The following is a 21,098-nucleotide window of genomic DNA, read 5'->3' as shown; positions in this document are numbered from 1 at the left end:
CATGGACCCACTTTAGGAGGCAGTCTGCCCGTTCTCAGATCTCCAGCTGCATGCTGGGAGAACCACTACTCTCTTCAAGAGAAAGCAGGAAAGATCAAAAATTGACACCCTAACATCACAATTAAAAGAACTAGAAAAGCAAGAGCAAACACATTCAAAAGCTAGCAGAAGGCTAGAAATAACTAAAATCAGAGCAGAACTGAAGGAAATAGAGACACAAAAAACCCTTCAAAAAATTAATGAATCCAGGAGCTGGTTTTTTGAAAAGATCAACAAAATTGATAGACCACTAGCAAGACTAATAAAGAAGAAAAGAGAGAAGAACCAAACAGATGCAATAAAAAATGAAAAAGGGGATATCACCACTGATCCCACAGAAATACAATCTACCATCAGAGAATACTACAAACACCTCTATGCAAATAAACTAGAAAATCTAGAAGAAATGGATAAATTCCTGGACACATACACCCTCTTAAGACTAAACCAGGAAGAAGTTGAATCTCTCAATAGACCAATAAATGGCTCTGAAATTGTGGCAATAATCAATAGCTTACCAACCAAAAACAGTCCAGGACCTGACAGATTCACAGCCGAATTCTACCAGAGGTACAAGGAGGAAATGGTACCATTCCTTCTGAAACTATTCCAATTGATAGAAAAAGAGGGAATCCTCCCTAACACATTTTATGAGGCCAGCATCTTCCTGATACCAAAGCCTGGCAGAGACACAACCAAAAAAGAGAATTTCAGACCAATATCCTTGATGAATATTGATGCAAAAATCCTCAATAAAATACTGGTAAACCGAATCCAGCAGCACATCAAAAAGCTTATCCACCATGATCAAGTGGGTTTCATCCCTGGGATGCAAGGCTGGTTCAATATATGAAAATCAATAAATGTAATCCAGCATATAAACAGAACCAAAGACAAAAACCACATGATTATCTCAATAGATGCAGAAAAGGCCTTTGACAAAATTCAACAACCCTTCATGCTAAAAACTCTCAATAAATTAGGTATTGATGGGACGTATCTCAAAATAATGAGAGCTATCTATAACAAAGTCACAGCCAATATCATACTGAATGGGCAAAAACTGGAAGCATTCCCTTTGAAAGCTGGCACAAGACAGGGATGCCCTCTCTCACCACTCCTATTCAACATAGTGCTGGAAGTTCTGGCCAGGGCAATCAGTCAGGAGAAGGAAATAAAGGGTAATCAATTAGGAAAAGAGGAAGTCAAATTGTCCCTGTTTGCAGATGACACGATTGTATACCTAGAAAACCCCATTGTCTCAGCCCAAAATCTCCTTAACCTGATTAGCAACTTCAGCAAAGTCTCAGGATACAAAATCAATGTACAAAAATCACAAGCATTCTTGTACACCAATCACAGACAAACAGAGAGCCAAATCATGAGTGAACTCCCATTCACAATTGCTTCAAAGAGAATAAAACACCTAGGAATCCAACTTACAAGGGATGTGAAGGACCTCTTCAAGGAGAACTACAAACCACTGCTTAATGAAATAAAAGAGGATACAAACAAATGGAAGAACATTCCATGCTCATGGGTTGGAAGAATCAATATAGTGAAAATGGCCATACTGCCCAAGGTAATTTATAGATTCAATGCCATCCCCATCAAGCTACCAATGGCTTTCTTCACAGAATTGGAAAAATCTACTTTAAAGTTCATATGGAATCAAAAAAGAGCCCACATCGCCAAGTCAATCCTAAGCCAAAAGAACAAAGCTGGAGGCATCACGCTACCCAACTTCTAATTATACTACAAGGCTACAGTAACCAAAACAGCATGGTACTGGTACAAGAACAGAGACATAGATCAATGGAACAGAACAGAGCCCTCAGAAATAATGCCACATATCTACAACTATCTGATCTTTGACAAACCTGACAGAAACAAGAAATGGGGAAAGGATTTCCTATTTAATAAATGGTGCTGGGAAAACTGGCTAGCCATATGTAGAAAGCTGAAACTGGATCCCTTCCTTACACCTTATACAAAAATTTATTCAAGATGGATTAAAGACTTACATGTAAGACCTAAAACCATAAAAACCCTAGAAGAAAACCTAGGCAATACCATTCAGGACATAGGCATGGGCAAGGACTTCATGTCTAAAACACCAAAAGCAATGGCAACAAAGCCAAAATTGACAAATGGGATCTAATTAAACTACAGAGCTTCTGCACAGCAAAAGAAACTACCATCAGAGTGAACAGGCAACCTACAAAATGGGAAAAAAATTTTGCAACCTACTCATCTGACAAAGGACTAATATCCAGAATCTACAATGAACTCAAACAAATTTACCAGAAAAAAACAAGCAACCCCATCAACAAGTGGGTGAAGGATATGAACAGACACTTCTCAAAAGAAGACATTTATGCAGCCAAAAGACACATGAGAAAATGCTCATCATCACTGGCCATCAGAGAAATGCAAATCAAAACCACAATGAGATACCATCTCACACCAGTTAGAATGGCCATCATTAAAAAGTCAGGAAACAACAGGTGCTGGAGAGGATGTGGAGAAATAGGAACACTTTTACACTGTTGGTGGGACTGTAAACTAGTTCAACCATTGTGGAAGTCAGTGTGGCAATTCCTCAGGGATCTAGAACTAGAAATACCATTTGACCCAGCCATCCCATTACTGGGTATATACCCAAAGGACTATAAATCATTCTGCTATAAAGACACATGCACACGTATGTTTATTGCGGCACTATTCACAATAGCAAAGACTTGGAACCAACCCAAATGTCCAACAACGATAGACTGGATTAAGAAAATGTGGCACATATACACCATGGAATACTATGCAGCCATAAAAAATGATGAGTTCTTGTCCTTTGTAGGGACATGGATGAAACTGGAAACCGTCATTCTCAGTAAACTATTGCAAGGACAAAAAACCAAACACCGCATGTTCTCACTCATAGGTGGGAATTGAACAATGAGAACACATGGACACAGGAAGGGGAACATCACACTTCGGGGACTGTTGTAGGTGGGGGGAGGGGGGAGGGACAGCATTAGGAGATATACCTAATGTTAAATGAAGTGTTAATGGGTGCAGCACACCAACATGGCACATGGATACATATTTAACAAACCTGCACATTGTGCATATGTATCCTAAAACTTAAAGTATAATAATAATTAAAAAAATTTAAAAAAAGAAAACTCTTATGGGAATTTTTCCTTCATGTCTGTAGAGCTAGCAAGTCCTCAAGATCCAGCCCAGACCTTGAAGAATAGTAGCAACCCCCTTCTCTGGGTTTATACTACACAGAACCTCTAATGTATTTCTGTTGGGTGTTTAATATTCATCATCACTGATTTTAGTTCTGAATGCATATATTAGATTTTTGGGGGGATCTACGTATCATATTTTACTATGTGTGTGTGTGTGTGTGTGTGTGACAAGGTCTTGCTCTGTTGCTCAGGCTGAAGGGCAGTGGTGCAATCTCAGCTCACTACAGGCTCAACCACTTAAGCTCAAGTGATCCTCCCATCTCAGCCTCCCAAGTAGCTGGGCACACAAGCGTGTGCCACCATGCCTGGCTGATTTTGTTTATTTTTTGTAGAAACAAGGCCTCACTATGTTGCTCAGGCTGGTCTCAAACTCCTGGGCTCAAGCAGTCCTCCTGCTGTAGCCTACCAAAATGCTGCATGAGCCACATGCCCAGCCCACACTCTAAATTTATGAAGTAATTCCTGTTCTTATCTCTCCTCATCTTGAAAGATTAAGTGAAAAGTCTAACATAATAGTGGACTTTATTTGGCAGACATTTAAGGAGGCAGCAGGTATAGTAGAGAGGGCAATCATGGGCTTTAGAGCCAGTCAGTACTGCACGAATAATATATTGAACACCCATATATTATTCTTCACCAAGTTCTCCAATTGAATCACATTTATTTTCTTGCTTCTCTTCTCTTTAAGTATATATATATTTATACACTCTCTAAATGTATATATATATTCTATCTGTAAATACATGAGTGTATGTATATATGCACATAAAAAAATACTTTTTCTGAACCACTTTAGTATAAGTTTTAGACATTACAGCAATTCAACTTTTAATACTTTAGCATTCGTATTTCAAGAGCAAAAAAGTTTTATTTTATCTTCTTGCTAAAATTATTCACATTCAAGAAATTTAAACTTGTTATAATATATGTATATATAATACATGTTAACTAATATATAGTACATATTGAGTTTTTTCAATTACCTAATTTCTTCAACTAGATAATAAGCATAGTACCTGATAGGTGATTTTTTGATTTTCACCCTCCTCCCACCCTCCAGGTAGGCCCTGGTGTCTGTTGTTCTCTTCTCTGTGTCCATGTGTCCTCAATGTTTAGCTCCCACTTAAGTCAGAACATGTGGTATTTGGTTTTCTGTTCCTGTGTTAATTTGCTTAGGATAAAGGGCTCCAGCTTCATCTATGTTGCTACAAAGGACATGATTCTGTACATTTTTATTGCTGTGTAGTATTCCATGGTGTATATGCATCATATTTTTTTTCCAGTCCAACAGCGATGGGCACTTAGGTTAATTCCATATACTTGCTATTGTGAATAGTGCCGTGATGAACTTATGAGTCCATATGTCTTTAACATAGAAGGAAATGATTCAAACTTCTGGATATTCACCATGATATTGGCTGTGGGTTTGTAATAGATGGCTGTTTTTATTTTGAGGTATGTTCCTTAAATGCCTAGTTTATTGAGGGTTTTTAACATGAAGGGATGTTAAATTTTATGGAAAAATTTTGTATGTCTATTGAAATTATCATGTTTTTTTGTTTTTAGTTCCATTTATGTGATGAATCACATTTATTGATTTGCATATGGTGAGTCAACCTTGCATCTCAGGAAAGAAGACCTCTTGATCATGGTGGATTAGTTTTTTGAATGCTGTTGAATTCTCTGTGCTAGTATTTTATTGAGAATTTTTGCATCTATGTTCATCAGAGCTATTGGCCTGAAGTTGTCTTTTTTGTTGTGTCTCTGCCAGGTTTTGATATTAGAATGATGGTGGCCTAATAGAATGGGTTAGGGAAGAGTTTTGGAATAGTTTCAAGGTTTTGGAATAGTTTCAGTAGGATTAATACAGTTCTCTGTAAGTCTGGTGGAATTCAACTATGAATCCATCTGGTCCAGGGATTTTCTGTTTGGTAGGTTTTTTATTATTCATTCAGTTTCAGAACTCATTATTGGTCTGTTCAGTTTCTTCCTGGTTCAATCTTGGGAAGTTCTGTGTTTCTGGGAATATATCCCTTTCTTCTATACTTTCTAGTTTGTGCGCAAAGAGGTGTTTGTAATAATAAATTTCTGTGGGGGTAGTTGTAATGTCACATTTGTCTATTCTGATTGTGTTTATTTGGATCTTCTCTCTCTTTTTATTAGTCTAGCTAGTGGTTCTGTCAATCTTATTTCTTCTTTCAAATAACAAACTTCTAATTTTATCAATCCTTTGCATAGTTTTTTTGCATCTCAATTTCATTCAGTTCAGCTCTAATTTTAGTTATTTCTTTTCTCCTACTAGCTTTGAAGTTGGTTTGGTCTTGTTTTCTTACTTCCTCTAAGAAGTGTGATGTTAGGTTGTTAATTTGAGATCTTTCTAACTTTTCAGTGTGGGTGTTTAGTGACATAAACTTTCCTCTTATCTAGGTTTTAGTTGTGTCCCAGAGATTCTGGTACTTTGTGTTTTTGTTTTCATTAGTTTCAAAAATTTTCTTGGTTTTTGTCTTAATTTCATTGTTTACTCAAAAGTCATTTAGGGGCAGGGTATTTAAATTCCATGTCGTTGTATGATTTGGAGATTTTTTTAAGTATTAATTTCTACTTTTATTATGTTGTGGTCTAAGAGTGTGCTTGGTATGATATTGGTTTTTTTTTTTTTGGAATTTGTTGAGAATTGTTTTATGGCTGAGTATGTGGCCTATTTAGAGTACATGCCATGAACAGATGAGAAGAATGTATATCTTTTTGTTGTTGGATAAAGTGTCCCCTAAATATCTGTTAGGTTCATTTGGTCCAGTGTTGAGTTTAGATTCCTAATATCTTTGTTAATTTTCTGCCTTGATAATCCGTTTAATACTGTCAGTGGGATGTTGAAGTCTAGCCTTGTTATTGTGTGGTTAACAAGCCGCTTCCTAGGTCTCTAAATCTGGTTGCTCCAGGGTTGGGTGCAGAGATGTTTAGGATAGTTAAGTCTTCTTGTTGAATTGAGCCCTTTATCACTATGTAATGCCCTTCTTTGTCTTTTTTGATCATTGTGGATTTAAAGTCTGTTTTTTTTTCTAACATAAAAATAGAAATCCCTTCTCTTTTTTAATTTCCCATTTGCTCGGTAGCTTTTTTCTCCATCCCTTTACTTTGAACCTATAGATGTCAGTGCATATGAGATGGGTATCTTGAAGACAGCACTGCTGGGTCTTGCTTCTTTATCCAACATGCCACTCTACTTTTTAAGTAGAGCATTTAGCCTGTTTATGTTCAAGGTTAATATTGATGTGTGGATTTTATTCTGTCATCATGTTGTTAGGTGGTTTTTATGCATATTTGATTTTGTAGTTGCTTTATAGTGTTGATGATCTATGCACTTAAGTGTGTTGTGTGGTAGCCAGTAACAGTCTTTTGTTTCCATGGTTAGCACTCCCTTAAGGATCTCTGGTATGTCAGATCTGCTTCTCTTAGCATTTGCTTGCCTGAAAAGGATTTTATTTCTCCTTCACTTATGAAGCTTAGTTTTACTGGATATAAAATTCTTGATTTGGCCAGGCACGGTGGCTCATGCCGGCAATCCCAGCACTTTGGGAGGCCGAGGCAGGCCGACATCTGAGGTCAGGAGTTTGAGACCAGCCTGACCAACATGGTGAAACACTGTCTCTACTAAATACAAAAAATTAGCTGGGTGTGGTGGCGCATGTCTGTAATCCCAGCTACTTGGGAAGCTGAGGCAGGAGAATCACTTGAATCTGGGAGGCAGATGTTGCAGGGAGCCAAGATTGTGCCATTGCACTCCAGCCTGAGCAACAAGAGTGAAAACTCCTTAACAAAAATAAAATAAATTTTTGGTTGAAATTCCTTTTTTTTTAAAGAATGCTGAATATTGGCCGCTAATTTATTCTGGCTTGTAGGATTTCTGCTGAAAAGTTAGCTATTAGCCTGATATGGTTCTCTGCCCCTCCTACCTAGCAGTCTTAAATATTTTTTCTTTCTTTCTTAGAGAATCTGATGACTAGATTCTCTAAGAAATCTAGTAGCTAAGACATCTCTAGATGTCTTGAGGATGGTCGTCTTGTAGAGTATCTCAGAGTTTCTCTGCATTTCCTGAATTTGAATGTCAACTTCATTAGCAAAGTTGGGGAAATTTTCATACAAAATATCCTCAAATATGTTTTCCAAGCTGCTTGCTCCATCTCCCTCTCTTTCAGAGACACAAATGAGTCATAGGTTTGGTCCTTTTACATAATCCCATGTTTCTCTAGGTTTGTTCATTCTTTTTTATTCCTTGTTTTCTTTGCCTTCTCAACTTAAGCTTTAATATATCAATAATTACCTTAAATGTAAATAGCCCAAATACACAAATCAAAAGACAGAGATTGACAGATTATACAATAAAACACAGCCCATCTATATGCTGTTTACAAGAAATTCACTTCAAATTCTACAAAAAAGAGTGTATACAATAATATCTAATAATGTGAATGAGAAAAAGAGGCACATTACTTAATAATAGAAGGATCAAACCATCGTGAAGACATATGATTCTAAATATGTGCTCACCAAATAACAGAGCCTTCATATATATAAAACAAAAGATAGACCTGAAAGAAAAATCCACAGTTAGAGTTGGTGATTTTTACAGTCACCTCTCACTAACTAATAGAACTACTAGACAGAAAATCAGCAAGGACATAGAGGATCTGAACAATATAATCAACAAATATGATCTAATTGTCATGTATAGAACTCTACAGTCAATAACAGCAAATTTCATTTCTTTCTTTTTTTACCTTTCTAAAGAGTTTATTCTTTCTTTCTTTTCTTTTCTTTTTTATTATACTTTAAGTTTTAGTGTATGTGTGCACAATGCGCAGGTTAGTTACATATGTATACTATGTTGGTGTACTGCACCCATTAACTCGTCATTTAACATTAGGTATGTCTCCTAATGCTATCTCTCCCCCCTCCTCCAACCCCACAACAGGCCCCAGTGTGTGACGTTCCCCTTCCTATGTCCATGTGTTCTCATGGTTCAATTCCCACATATGAGTGAGAACATGCGGTGTTTGGTTTTTTGTCCTTGCAATAGTTTGCTGAGAGTGATGGTTTCCAGCTTCATCCATGTCCCTACGAAGGACATGAACTCATCATTTTTATGGCTGCATAGTATTCCATGGTGTATATGTGCCACATTTTCTTAATCCAGTGTATCGTTGTTGGACATTTGGCTTGGTTCCAAGTCTTTGCTATTGTGAATATTGCCACAATAAACATACTTGTGCATGTGTCTTTATAGCAGCATGATTTACAATCCTTTGGGTATATACCCATTAATGGGATGGCTGGGTCAAATGGTATTTGTAGTTCTAGATCCCGGAGGAACCGCCACCCTGACTTCCACAATGGTTGAACTAGTTTACAGTCCCATCAACAGTGTAAAAGTGTTCCTATTTCTCCACATCCTCTCCAGCACCTGTTGTTTCCTGACTTTTTAATGATGGCCATTCTAACTGGCGTGAGACGTTACCTAATTGTGGTTTTGATTTGCATTTCTCTGATGGCCAGTGATGATGAGCATGTTTTCATGTGTCTTCTGTCTGCATAAATATCTTCTTTTGAGAAGTGTATGTTCATATCCTTCACTCACTTGTTGATGGGGTTGTTCATTTTTTTCTTGTAAATTTTTGGAGTTCTTTGTAGATTCTGGATATTAGCCCTTTGTCAGATGAGTAGATTGCAAAAATTTTCTCCCATTCTGTAGGTTGCCTGTTCATGCTGATGGTAGTTTCTTTTGCTGTGCAGAAGCTCTTTAGTTTAATTAGATCCCATTTGTCAATTTTGGCTTTTACTGCCATTGCTTTTGGTGTTTAAACATGAAGTCCTTGCCCATGCCTGTGTCCTGAATGGTATTTCCTAGGTTTTCTTCTAGGGTTTTTACGGTTTTAGGTCTAGCATGTAAGTTTTTATTCCATCTTGAATTAATTTTTGTATAAGGTGTAACGGAGGGATCCAGTTTCAGCTTTCTACATATGGCTAGCCAGTTTTCCCAGCACCATTTATTAAATAGGGAATCCTTTCCCCATTGCTTGTTTTTGACAGGTTTGTCACAGTTCAGATAGTTGTAGATATGTGACATTATTTCTGAGGGCTCTGTTCTGTTCCATTGATCTATATCTCTGTTTTGGTACAAGTACCATGCTGTTTTGGTTACTGTAGCCTTGTAGTATAGTTAGAAGTCAGGTAGCATGATGCCTCCAGCTTTGTTCTTTTGGCTTAGGATTGACTTGGCGATGCAGGCTCTTTTTTGGTTCAATATGAACTTTAAAGTAGTTTTTTCCAATTCTGTGAAGAAAGTCATTAGTAGCTTGATGGGGATGGCATTGAATCTATAAATTACCTTGGGCAGTATGGCCATTTTCACAATATTGATTCTTCCTACCCATGAGCATGGAATGTTCTTCCATTTGTTTGTATCCTCTTTTATTTCATTGAGCAGTGGTCTGTAGTTCTCCTTGAAGAGGTCCTTCACATCCCTTGTAAGTTGGATTCCTAGGTATTTTATTCCCTTTGAAGCAATTGTGAATGGGCATTCACTCATGACTTGGCTCTCTGTTTGTCTGTCATTGGTGTATAAGAATGCTTGTGATTTTTGCACATTGATTTTGTATCCCGAGAGTTTGTTGAAGTTGCCTATCAGCTTAAGGAGACTTTGGGCTGAGATGATGGGGTTTTCTAGATATACAATCATGTCATCTGCAAACAGGGACAAATTGAGTCCCTCTTTTCCTAACTGAATATCCTTTATTTTCTTCTCCTTCCTGATTGCCTGGGCCAGAAATTCCAACACTATGTTGAATAGGAGTGGTGAGAGAGGGCATCCCCGTCTTGTGCCAGTTTTCAAAGGGAATGCTTCCAGTTTTTGCCCATTCAGTATGATATTGGCTGTGGGTTTGTCATAGATAGCTCTTATGATTCTGAGGTAAGTCCCATCAATACCTAATTTATTGAGAGTTTTTAGCATGAAGGGTTGTTGAATTTTGTCAAAGGCCTTTTCTGCATCTATTGAGATAATCATGTGGTTTTTGTCTTTGGTTCTGTTTGTATGCTGGATTACATTTATTGATTTGCATATGCTGAACCAGCCTTGCATCCCAGGGATGAAGCCCACTTGATCATGGTGGATAAGCTTTTTGATGTGCTGCTGGATTCGGTGGTTTGCCAATATTTTATTGAGGATTTTTGCATGGATGTTCATCAGGGATATTGGTCTAAAATTCTCTTTTTTGTTGTTGTTGTGTCTCTTCTCTGCCAGGCTTTGGTATCAGGATGATACTGGCCTCATAAAATGAGTTAGGGAGGATTCCCTCTTTTTCTAGTGATTGGAATAGTTTCAGAAGTAATGGTACCAGCTCCTCCTTGTACCTCTGGTAGAATTCAGCTGTGAATCCATCTGGTCCTGGACTATTTTTGGTTGGTAAGCTATTAATTATTGCCTCAGTTTCAGAGCCTGTTATTGGTCTATTGAGAGATTCAACTTCTTCCTGATTCAGTCTTGGGGGGGTATATGTGTCCAGGAATTTATCCATTTCTTCTAGATTTTCTAGTTTATTTGCATAGAGGTGTTTATAGTATTCTCTGATGGTAGTTTGCATTTCTGTGGGATCGGTGTTGATATCCCCTTTATCATTTTTTATTTCATCTATTTGATTCTTCTCTCTTTTCTTCTTTATTAGTCTTGCTAGCAGTCTATCAATTTTGTTGATCTTTTCAAAAGACCAGCTCCTGGATTCATTGATTTTTTGAAGGGTTTTTTGTGTCTCTATTTCCTTCAGTTCTGCTCTGGTCTTAATTATTTCTTGCCTTCTGCTAGCTTTTGAATGTGTTTGCTCTTGCTTCTCTAGTCCTTCTAACTGTGATGTTAGGGTGTCAACTTTGATCTTTCCTGCTTTCTCTTATGGGCATTTACTGCTCTAAATTTCCCTCTACACACTGCTTTGAATGTGTCCCAGAGATTCTGGTGTGTCTTTGTTCTCATTGGTTTCAAATAACATCTTTATTTCTGCCTTCATTTTGTAATGTACCCAGTAGTCATTCAGGAGCAGGCTGTTCAGTTTCCATATAGTTGAGCAGTTTTGAGTGAGTTTATTAATCCTGAGTTCTAGTTTGATTGCACTGTGGTCTGAGAGACAGTTTGTTATAATTTCTGTTCTTTTACATTTGCTGAGGAGTGCTTTACTTCCAACCGTGTGGTCAGTTTTGTAATAGGTGTGGTGTGCTGAGAAGAATGTGTATTCTGTTGATTTGGGGTGGAGAGTTCTGTAGATGTCTTCTTAGGTCTGCTTGGTGCAGAGCTGAGTTCAATTCCTGGATATCCTTGTTAACTTTCTGTCTCATTAATGTGTCTAATGTTGACAGTTGGGTGTTAAAATCTCCCATTATTATTGTGTGGGAGTCTAAGTCTCTTTGTAAGTCTCTAAGGACTTGCTTTATGAATCTGGGTGCTCCTCTGTTGGGTGTATATATATTTAGGATACTTAGCTCTTCTTGTTGAATTGATTCCTTTGCCATTATGTAATGGCCTTCATTGTCTGTTTTGGTATTTGTTGGTTTAGAGTCTGCTTTATCAGAGACTAGGATTGCAACATCTGCCTTTTTTTGTTTTCCATTTTCTTGGTAGATCTTCCTCCATCCCTTTATTTTGAGCCTATCTGTGTCTCTGCACGTGAGGTGGGTTTCCTGAATACAGCACACTGAAGGGCCTTGACTCTTTATCCATTTTTCCAGTCTGTGTCTTTTAATTGGAGCATTTAGCCCATTTACATTTAAGGTTAATATTGTTATGTGTGAATTTGTTCCTGTCATTTTGATGTTAGCTGGTTACTTTGCTCGTTAATTGATGCACTTGCTTCCTAGCCTCAATGGTCTTTACAATTTGGCATGTTTTTGCAGTGGCTGGTACCGGTTGTTCCTTTCCATGTTCAGTGCTTCCTTCAGGAGCTCTCTTAGTGCAGTCCTGGTGGTGACAAAATCTCTCAGCATTTGCTTGTCTGTAAAGGATTTTATTTCTCCTTCACTTATGAAGCTTAGTTTGGCTGGATATGAAATTCTGGGTTGAAAATTCTTTTCTTTAAGAATGTTGAATATTGGCCCCCACTCCCTTCTGGCTTGTAGAGTTTCTGCCGAGAGATCCGCTGTTAGTGTGTCGGGCTTCCCTTTGTGGGTAACCCGACCATTCTCTCTGGCTTTCCTTAACATTTTTTCCTTCATTTCAACTTTGGTGAATCTGACAATTATGTGTCTTGGAGTTACTCTTCTCGAGGATTATCTTTGTGGCATTCTCTGTATCTCCTGGATTTGAATGTTGGCCTGCCTTGCTAGATTGGGGAAGTTCTCCTGGATAATATCCTGCAGAGTATTTTCAAACTTGGTTCAATTCCCCCCGCCACTTTCAGGTACACCAATCAGATGTAGATTTGGTCTTTTCACATAGTCCCATATTTCTTGGAGGCTTTGTTCATTTCTTTTTGTTCTTTTTTCTCTAAACTTTTCTTCTCACTTCATTTCATTCATTTGATCTTCCATCACTGATACCCTTTCTTTCAGTTGATCGAATCAGCTACTGAGTCTTGTGCATTCATCACATAGTTCTCCTGCCTTGGTTTTCAGCTCCATCAGGTCCTTTAAGGACTTCTCTGCATTGGTTATTCTAGTTAGCCATTCATCTAATGTTTTTTCAAGGTTTTTAACTTCTTTGCCATGGGTTCAAACTTCCTCCTTTAGCTCATAGCAGTTTGATCATCTGAAGCCTTCTTCTCTCAACTTGTCAAAGTCATTCTCCATCCAGCTTTGTTCCATTGCTGATGAGGAGCTCCTTTCCTTTGGTGGAGGAGAGGTACTCTGATTTTTAGAGTTTCCAGTTTTTCTGCTCTGTTTTCTCCCCATCTTTGTGGTTTTATCTACTTTTGGTCTTTGATGGTGGTGACATACAGATGGGGCTTTGTGTGGATGTCTTTTCTGTTTGTTAGTTTTCCTTCTAACAGTCAGGACCCTCAGCTGCAGGTCTGTTGGTGTTTGCTGGAGGTCCACTCCAGACCCTGTTTGCCTGGGTATCAGAAGTGGAGGCAGCAGAACAGTGGATAATGGTGAACAGCAAATGTTGCTGCCTGATCATTCCTCTGGAAGTTTTGTCTCAGAGGAGTGCCGGCCCTGTGAGGTGTCATTCTGCCCCTACTGGGGGGTGCCTCCCAGTTAGGCTACTTGGGGTTCAGGGACCCACTTGAGGAAGCAGTCTGTCTGTTATCAGATCTCCAGCTGCATGCTGTGAGAACCACTACTCTCTTCAAAGCTGTCAGACAGGGACATTTAAGTCTGCAGAGGATTCTGCTGCCTTTTTTTTGGCAATGCCCTGCCCCCAGAGGTGGAGTCTACAGAGGCAGGCAGGCCTCCTTGAGCTGTGGTGGGCTCCACCCAGTTTGAGCTTCCTGGCTGCTTTGTTTACCTACTCAAGCCTTGGCAATGGTGGGCACCCCTCCCCCAGCCTTGCTGCAACCTTACAGTTCAATCTCAGACTTCTGTGCTAGCAGTGAGTGAGGCTCCATGGGCATAGGACCCTACAGGAAAAGACCTGTTTCTTGACCATGAAGAATTTAAAATCTAGTGAGGAAAATGAACTTAAATAGAAACATAAGTAGAAAAATATTGTATATTCTGTGGTCAAACACTGGGCTGTAAAAATGCAGAGAGAAGGAATCAATTGCTATTAGGGAAATAAAGCATGGCTTCCAGAAGATTGTGATATAAATTTTGAACAGCCACAAAGGTTAAAAGAACATAAGTGATTTGCACAAAGCCACAAAGAAGTATAACCCGAGTTAGTATTCTTATTTTGCTAACTCTCAGTGAATTTTTAATTACATTAAGTAAGCTTTCCATTTGAGGATAAGAAGATTAAAAATTAGATGTGGAAACCTAATTGTCTCAGAGAAAAATAGTTTGTAGTGCATTGTACTGGGCAGCACACACACCTATTAACTCAAATATTTTAATTTTAAAAGGCTTTTCAAAGTGTTAGCCCTCATAATATATCAATTTGCATATATAATTTTGTTATACATTTTACAGTTACTGATTTGTTTACATATGCTTTAAGAAATCCATATTCTTTATTTATATGCCATAGTACACATGCACAATATTGGGACATAATTTGTGTTTTAGTCATAGATATAGGGACATTCCCAATAGTGAAATTTCTAGAAATATCTATATTTGGAGAAAATAAATCATCTTATAACGCAAGAAAATTGAAGTCATGGTTTCAAATATGAGAAGTTAATTAAAAGTTTTATTACATTGAGATTACAATACATTGATAAATAAGAGAACTGTTTCATACATATATGCAGGAGAAATAGATAAAAACTCAGATATGGAAGTGTAACATAGTACAACTAGAATAAAATAATTAAAATAATAAAATCTGATATGCAGAATATATTCTAGTACCAGGCTTATATAAAATACTATCAGGTTTTATTTTTAAGCTATTTTAAATTAATGTTAAACAACTTCCACATTCACTATAATTACTATGATATATCTTTATACAGATGTTTTATAAAGTTTTATAAGTAATTCTTTTGTAAAGGTAATATAACATGACTCAAATGCAAATTTTGTAAGATGTTACAGAGATAAAATTGGGAAATACAATCTAAATACTGTATTAATGGTGAAAATAGAACAGAATCTTGAAACTGGGGCTAAAATATAAGTATATATGTGTATATATATATGAATCCAATATATTTTCTCATGAAATGTTAGAGCTTTACAGTATTATCTGTAATACTTTTAAGCTATCAAATATTTCAATTTTCAAAGCTCCAATTACTTTCCCACTGAAATAAAATATATATTACAGGCAAAATGTGCTCTTAGGTACACAACTAGATTTTCTCTTCAACTTACCGTGGAAAAAACAGATAAGCCATTTTTGTTACATGGATAGCTACTTACGTTTGTGTTTTATTTAGGTAACTCTATATTAAGTAGGTGATGATACCAGTTATATTTGGTTAAGGACTTAAGTATTAAAAAAACACAAGAATTAAAAGAAATATCTTGTGAAGCATTGATAAATTGTAGTAATAACAATGGTGAGAAGATGGCTAAAGGAAAAAGTGGACAAGACCAGACTCTATGGTTTCATCTTCTGAATCAGAGAGAAATTACTCATTTGAAAGCAAAAGGCAGTAACTGTGGAATGTCAGAAAAGTAGAATCATTTATAAACTAGATGGGGCATGAAAAGGAGTCAAAGAACTGAAGGAAAGTAACAATGAAGGAAAACGAAAAAGGAGGCAGGAAGAGAGGGAAGAAGAAAGGGAAGGAGACAGATGCATTTCCTAAATCTTCCATTACATCTCAATGGAAGTCTCTATTTTTGAATTTTAAACCTGACAAAGACAGGTCCATTTAGTTTTAGGTTGATGTTTATTGTCTTACATATTCACCCTGGTGCCTTTTCTGACCTCCTGAATACTGGTAGAATAGGTCGAATTTCCCAAAAGTTTAGCTCATAACAGTCATCCATCAATCTCCACCAGTGCATTCAGGGTAATAAAGCAGGCTAAACTTTAATTCCAGGTATTTTTGACAAAAGAAAAATAATTTTTAATGATAAGAAAATTATACTAACTACTTGAAATAATAATGCAAATTAATAATTTGGGGGAGATAGTTTTTTCTTCTCAACCTACATTATTACTGGAAATCATGCAACATATTTTAAATGATGTAGCATAAACTTATTTTACAATACTTTACCATCTAGTTTTCTGTTCCTTTTGTGACAACCAAATACCTTGAACATCCTTGCATTCATTAGTAATTCATTCATTCAAGATCCATTTCATCATCTACCAAATACCTACCACACCAAGACACCTTGCCCAATATCATGGAGCCTATAAGATGTATACAAAATTAAATGAGACCATGTAAATATGTTTTTAAATCTATAAGAATATTATTTAAATAAAAGGTACATAAAATTAGGCACAATCCAATACCAGTTCTGATGATACAAAAAGAATTTTTCATGCTTAGACTAACTCACCATTCAAGCTAACCAATAGATCAGCCTCCAATTAATAGTTAGCATACTTTATACTTATATATTTTCTAACTGAATTTTATTCATTACCTAATTTAATCACAAGAAACTTTGTAGATTGACAACATGTTAGGCTATTCGTTCATTGCTATAAAGGAATACTGGAACCTGGGTAATTTATAAAGAAAAGAGGTTTAATTCACTTACAGTTCCACAGGCTGTACAAGCATGAAACTGGCCTCTGCTCAGCTTCTAGGGAGACCTCAGGTAGGGCACTTTTACTCAAGGTGGAAGGCCAAGCAGGAACAGATATGTCACATGGCAAAAGCAGTAACAGGAAAGTGAGAGTGGGGCAGAAATGCCATGCACCCATAAACACCATATCTCACAAGAACTCACTCACTATTAAGAGGACAGCACTAAGCCATGAGGGATCCATCCCATGACCCAAACACTCCCACCAGGCCCCACCTCTGACACTAGGAATCACATATCCAGATGAGATTTAGAGGCCACACAATCCAAACCATATCAGACCAGGTCTCACTACTGCTGTTTATAGATAAGAAAAATGTGACAGACCTTGTGAATGTGACAGATCACACAGAAAAACAGGGACAGAGGCAAGGCAAAAAGGCAGACCCTCTTTACTACCTCAGCATTGCTTTTTCCATGCCACCCCCCACGCCCCCTTATGTTTTTGTACTATGTAATATCTTCAGCCTGGTTGCACTGCTAGAATGTAACAAAATAACCCACTAAAAGCTAAACTGTTTCCTATTACTTCAGTAATTTAAAGAGAAGTCTTAGATATTCAAATATCCAATTACCGTAAAGATAATGACTTCAAGTTTTATTAATTCTCTCTTCCTCTTCCTGTCCTCTAGTGAAATGTTAACTAACCCCACATTTTTTCCAAAGACCCAAGATGGATGATTGGCCATGAAATAATTAAATAACATTGTGTCTACTGTTTTTAGGATGATAGACATATTAGGTAATTGTGGTGATTTAGGATGACTAAAGCCACATAAATAAAGCAAGAACTTGAATACTTTTAAGGTGTAAAAATCAATCAGAAAATGAGTGTAAGTTAACATCATTATTATACCTTAGAATTTTTTTTATCAAGGTCATATTAGTCAGAGAATAATACAAATGGTTATTTCTACATACTTTTTATTCCAGTTCTGCCAGAAAATATTACTCAAAGGAGATAATGGATCACTGATAGAATGTAGTGAACAATAAGAAACCTCAGTAAATGCATTTTTCTCAACTCTTTGCTGATATAAGGTGATATTCACATTTTCCAATTAAAACAGAGCACAATGGACTATTAAAATTTTCTATAGAGAAACTCACTGTGTATAAAACAGAAACAAGTGGAAACTGAACAAGAGAGGAAAGTCTCTCAATGAGCAGTGTAAGCTATGGAAACAAAAGAAGAGAAAGCAAAAATTCTAACTTCCTTTTACCTCTTTATCTATTATCTGTTTCAAAATTCCAAGGCACGACTGTATAACAATTGCACCTTGTGGAAGATGTGCTGATGTGAAATCCTGAGGATTCCAGGGCTACTATCTGTCAATGCTTGGGTTTAAGTCAGCAGCAGCTTCTTCCCTTGAGCATTGTCACAAGAGTGACTTGACTTATGTATTTTCAGTGGATGCAAATGTCAACCTTATCACCAAGGAAGACATATGGTACCCAGTTCTGGAAGGTGAATTCTATTTCATAATGAGTTCAAATCTTCTGCTGAGATCAGAACTTGGTGCAGGGAAAAGCAGAGGTAAATATGCTGAGAGGGTTGCCTCAATGCCCTGTGCAGCACCTGGACCTGCTTGAAAATGTCAGTTTTCAGAACGTTTCTGCAAGTAGCTTTTACAAAAGTGTGTTGCTAAAATAAAAGAGATGGGAGAAAGTAATCTTTTTTATTGGCAAAGAAAATCATATAATTAAGGATCATCCATTTATTCTGAAAGTGTCTTTTGCTTTGTTCCCACATTTCTTTGAAATGTGCAGGAAAAAATTGCCAGTAGATAAATTTTAGCTAACATAATTGCCACTGGATTTCACCTCTTGTTCTTAGATAGCTGCTGAGGTTGTCTGTTTCTACAGAGGTTATAGCGCAGCCTAAAGCTTTCTTCATTCATACTCCACAGATGAATAATCTTGGTCAAAATTTCCATTTCTGTCCTGAGGCCCACTTAAACTGTTTTGTTCCAAAACACAAGCCCCATTGTATTGGTTTGCTCCAACTGCCATGAGAAAATAACACACATAGGCTCAAAATAAAGGGATGGTGGAAGATCTACCAAGCAAATGGAAAAAAAAGGGGGGGTTGCAATCCTAGTCTTGGATAAAACACACTTTAAACCAACAAAGATCAAAAGAGACAAAGAAGGCCGTTACATAATGGTAAAGAGATCAATTCAACAAGAAGAGCTAACTATCCTAAATATATATGAACCCAACACAGGAGCACCCAGATTCATAAAGCAAGTCCTTAGAGACTTACAAAGAGACTTAGACTCCCACACAATAATAATGGGAGACTTTAACACCCCACTGTCAACATTAGACACATCGATGAGACAGAAAGTTAACAAGGATATCCAGGAATTGAACTCAGCTCTGCACCAAGCAGACCTAAGAAGATATCTACAGAACTCTCCACCCAAAATCAACAGAATATACATTCTTCTCAGCACCACACCACACCTGGTCCTAACTTTTTTCACACCTGATGTAGATCAGACACTGCTCCCCACTAGCTCATCTATAAAAATCTTTGCATTTCACTGTGCATCAGCAACCTATTCTTCCGGCACCCCTCTCTGTAAGAGAGAGCTATTCTTTTTCTTTCAACTATTAAATTTCCACCCTTAACCTTACCCTTTGTGCGTCCATGTCCTTGATCTCTATGGCTGTGAGACAATGAACCTTGGGTGTCACCCCAGACAATGAGGCCACTTCACTAGCAGCCACTTCTGGCTTCCTCAAGCAGCTGGCAACCCCATCGGGACTCCTCTTCCCCTTTTCCACCACACAGATTTCCCATTCCTCTCCCTGCCTTTGAGCCTCTGCCAAACATTATTGAGCTGCATGAAAGAACCTTACATGCATATTACTAACTGAAAGAAACTGATCTGAAAAGGCTGCATACTGTAAGATTCCAACTCTGTCACATTCTGGAAAAGGCAAAACCATGGAGACAGTGAAAAGAGCAGTGTTTGGCAAGGGTTGAGGGAGAGAGGGATGAACAGGCAGAGCACAGGGGATTTGCAGGACTGTGAAACTACTCTTTATATGACAGTGGTGGATATGGCATTAGACATCTGTTCAAACCCACAGAATGTACTGAGGACTAAACTGACATTTTTTCTCTCTTGCCCAAATTCCTATCTAAGGGGCCTGGGGAGTCATACCCTATAAACTAACATCTCAACAGATGGGCTTTATTTAACCTCATATATAACACAGTTTACTTTCCTACCTGACTCTCATATAACATCATATGACAGATAAAGAAGGAAATAAAAATATTTTACCCCAAAATAGGATTTTTTTTTGCATATTTTGAAATGGCCCTGCAAAGCTGTCTCTTGTGGGGAAAATTTGCATCTGTAAAGCATCTCTATTACCAAAACTAGCTCTTTTCCCTTCCAGGCCCTCCCAATCCTCTAGAGATTAGCTGGAAGTCTAGCACCTTTTAAAAGTCTGAATAGGAAACATTGGCCATCTATTGTCTCGAAGGGCGACCCCCATGAGACTTCATCTACATGGTAAGAACCTTGGTCTCCACAACCCCTTATCTTGATCCAGATACTCCTTTGTATTGATTGCAGGTTTTTAGATAGCAACGGTTTCAATCAATTGCCAATCAGAAAATCTTTGAATCCACTTATGACCTGGAAGCCTTCCTCCCACCCATCCCCTTCGAGCTGTCCCACCTTTCTGGACTGAATCAGTACATCTCACATGTACTGATTAATGTCTCATGTCTCCTTAAAATGTATAAAACCAAACTGTAAAACAACAGCTTTGGGCACATGTTCTCAGGGCCTCTTGAGACTGTACCTTGGGTCACTCACATTTGGCTCAAAATAAATCTCTTCAAATATTTTACAGAGTTTGGCTCTTTTCACTGACAATACAACACCAAGAGTGACACTAATGTGAACCACAGACTTTGGGTGATAATGATGTGTTGGTGTGGGTTTAGCAGTAGTAACAAATGCACCCTGCTGATGCGGGACATGGACAGTAGGGCAGGCTGTGCATGTGTGTGTGTGTGTGTGCACCGGGCCAGTGAGGGGTGCATATGAGAACTCTCTGCACGCTCAGCTCAATTTTGCTGTGTAGGTGTAGAAAAAAATCTTCCTTCCACCCATCTTAGGTTTATTGCCTTGGCCTTACAAATTTAGACCAATGAAAGCCAGGTTAACAAGAGAAAACAACACATTTATTAATTCGTGCATCACAAATACACATGGGAGAGCTCAGTGATAAGTAATAACTCAAAAAGGTGGTTAGAACTTGGGCTTATTAGCACCCTAATGAGAGAGCAATGTATTTGTAGAGAAGTGGAAAGACAAAGGAAGGGGACCTTGAGCTTCTTTGGATAACAAGTTGTGGGAAGGTAGATATATGGGGGAAGCTGACAGATAAGGCTGATTTGGCATGCTTGTGATGTTG

This window comes from Hylobates moloch, unplaced genomic scaffold, assembly GCF_009828535.3.
Source record: "Hylobates moloch isolate HMO894 unplaced genomic scaffold, HMol_V3 SCAFFOLD_20, whole genome shotgun sequence".
Classification (NCBI taxonomy): Eukaryota; Metazoa; Chordata; class Mammalia; order Primates; family Hylobatidae; genus Hylobates; species Hylobates moloch.
Note: the sequence above shows the minus strand (reverse complement) of the source record.